This window comes from Gavialis gangeticus, unplaced genomic scaffold (genome assembly GCF_001723915.1).
Source record: "Gavialis gangeticus isolate Ggan-Ray unplaced genomic scaffold, GavGan_comp1, whole genome shotgun sequence".
Lineage (NCBI taxonomy): Eukaryota > Metazoa > Chordata > Crocodylia > Gavialidae > Gavialis > Gavialis gangeticus.
Window position 1 is genome coordinate 222,172,303 of NW_017729032.1, and position 2,973 is coordinate 222,175,275.

At 40.4% G+C, this 2,973-nt stretch overlaps 1 long non-coding RNA gene across 1 annotated transcript in view; it reads left to right on the top strand.

The window, feature by feature from the left end:
* LOC109303032 overlaps nucleotides 1–2,973 on the top strand; it is a 243,262-nt gene that overhangs the window by 159,865 nt on the left and 80,424 nt on the right. The window contains exon 3 of the long non-coding RNA XR_002098990.1: nucleotides 1,884–1,922. This is a non-coding gene — a long non-coding RNA (uncharacterized LOC109303032). The remainder of the gene's footprint in view (nucleotides 1–1,883; nucleotides 1,923–2,973) is intronic.

Sequence of the window (2,973 nt, forward strand, 5' to 3'; positions counted from 1 at the left end):
TACATTGCATTACAAAAGGGATACAGATAGCATTCTGAAACAGTACTCCACTTGGAATATCTAAATAAAAATACTGAGGGTGCATACTGGAGGATTATAATTAACATTTTAATTACTCAGTCTTGTATTTCGAATAAGGGCTTGTTCAGTATTCTATCTGAAAATGAGTCATTTTTAATTAGACTGGAAATTTTGTGCGTAGGGGATGAAGAACCTTCACAGGGTGGTGCAGGAAAGGTTGCATTTCTCTGGCTTGTGGTGGTTTTGATCTGTGGGCAAATCAAGGCCTTTAATTCAGTTTTTGTGTGTGTTGAGACATTTTTTTGAAGGGCCAGATGCACATACTACTTACTGGAGTTGTTCTGTTTCTAAGGCAATCAGTGTAACACCTTTCACAGGCATTAAATCCTCATTTGCAAAGCCAAAAATACAGTGCTGCAGTCCCAATATCAAGAATTAAACTAAAACTGAAAGATAGTGTTCTTGCTTTTTTTTTCCGTTTTGCAAATACCATGGTTGTTACCTTCACATAGTCTGTGAAACAGTAAAAGACAAGAAAACCTTTTTAAGGGCTAATTATTCAGGTATATCCAAAAAGCATGGAGCCCAAGGCAGAGTGAGGAACAAAGACTAACTTAAAGCTCATTTTTGTTTAGTGACTGAATTTTGTTGTTGTTCTGTTCATCTCCCTTCCCATACTACAGTAGAGCAGCTGAAAGTGAAATGGACCCAAGGGACAGCAACTTGAGAAATGACAACAAAACTCAACATGTAGGAGCTTGCCACAAGAGCTTCTTAACCCTCTTCCCTGTGATATGGATCTGCCCCTAAACTTTGCTGCCCTTCTGACATAGCTGGTCGGTTGAATAGAATGGGTCTTGACTGCACCATGTCATCCCTCATAAAACTTTCAGTTTAATCCTCAGAGAAAACAGAACATATGATCTATCCTTTCCCCCTACTGTTTCTTTACCATAGTACTCTTGAACTGGATTTCTGTTCTGTCTTTCCTATTGGTTGCAAAAACAAAAAAAAATGGAAAAAAAGAGAATGCAACCAACTCCATACATATTTTTTGAGCAGCGTTATGATCCCAAATAAGCCCTCGCTGTAGCATATTACCAACAGATAGAAACCGGTATTAATAACTTTATCATATAAGTATTTTATCTTGACCACTTTTAAGGAGCTGTATGTTAAAGTGAGTACACTGATATAATAAAGAGCATGTACTTTGTAGGAGCATTTGAGTGAAGCCAGCTTACCAAGTGTATGGAAAACATCTGAGCCAAACTATTTGTACCAAAGTGTTAGTGCCTTTACACTGACAGAATAAGCAGTTCCTCAGCACACAGCCTCGTAACATTTCCAGAAATAGTCCCACCCTAAAATTAGTGGGTTAAGAATTAAGCATTCCTGGTGCAAGCATGTTTTGCCAGTTCAGCTTTGCTGATGACACAAGCTGCAAACTTTGGGCCTACAAGAGAAAAAACAAACCAACCCCTTCCCCCAAAAACCCACTTTGCACTTGATAATATGAAGCCTTCTTGCCTGTTTTGAACAAAGGAAATAAATAAAAGGGAATAAATTGATATGAACAGGAAATACAAGGTAGTTGATCAAAAGGCATTACATGATTTCAACAGGAATGCTAAAAGACAGGGAGTATGGGACATGCATATTAAACAAGGATATGGAACTTTCTGTCAGTTTGGCATCTGTCTGCTCAATGAAAAACACATTTGTGTAAAGTATGTCACTGTTTTGATTATACATGAAATATTTCCTACTTATTATCCTGTTTCTTTCTTTACATAAATGTGTGTGCATGTGCGTGTGTATATCTATAAATAACTTGGTATTTAATACTGGAAATTTTCCAGATGCAGTTTGTTGGATATTTCTTCACATTTTTTCCTCAGGTCAGTATTCTAAAAGCATCCATTCCTCAGACAATCAGTTATATAACTGGTGGACCTGGGAACGAACATGTATTAATACGTATTCCCATAGTTTAAAAAGATATCCCTTGGAGTCAGGTGTGTCTCCCTTTTTAGAGCTATCTGGAAAATAAAAACCTATTGTCCTGCAAAACTTGGTAAATTTTAAAGTTATTTTCTCTTTTCTTTATTCTTTTCTTCTGAAATGTTTCTGAACTTTACATGGGTTGTTGTAAGACACTTTTGTCAAACTTTCATTCAAAAAGTTTCTGTTTTGAGAGTGGTGGTTTGGGGTTACATTTGTTTTGTTTTGTTATGTTTTTGCTTTGTTCTGTTTTACCAAAACCCTGTTTTAATATATGAAATTTATCAGTGACTGTTCTAATAATATTCATGAAAAGTTTATCAAGAGTATTAAAAAAAACATTCAGCGGTGTGGGAGAGGGAGGAAGAATTGTCAACTGTGTATGCTCTTCTTAATTTTTTTCCAAAAATTGAATTGATTCAGCTGAATCTCCAAATCACCCAGGCCCATCCTCTTCCAGCCCGGCAATGGCTGCCCTGCCTGCCCCAGCTCCCTGCACTTTGGAAAAAAAAGCCCCGACTCACCAGGTGCTGCTGGGTGGGGGGTGGCAATCCCTGCTGCCCACACTGTATGGGGGACTCTGCATGAGCCCCCGATCCCCCCCCCAATCCCCTCCCATGGCTGCCTCACCTGCCCCAGCTCTGGCCCTTTAAGAAAAAAAATGAGAAAACCCCCTGACTCAATGTTCCTGCCAGCAAGGGATGGTCTCCATTGCCCCATGCCATATGGGGGGCTCTAAATGATCCCCCTGAACCCCCAAGGCTGCTGCAGGAGTGGTGAGTCCTGGGGTTTTTCTAGGGATGTTTTTCTTAAAGGGCTGGAGTGGGGCGGCCATGGAGGGAGCTAGGAGAGTGGGTGGGGGGCAGGGGGCTCATGGCAGAGCCCCTCATGCAACATGGGCCAGTGAGGAGACATGGGGAGGAGTGGGGGCAGCCATAGGGGGGGCTG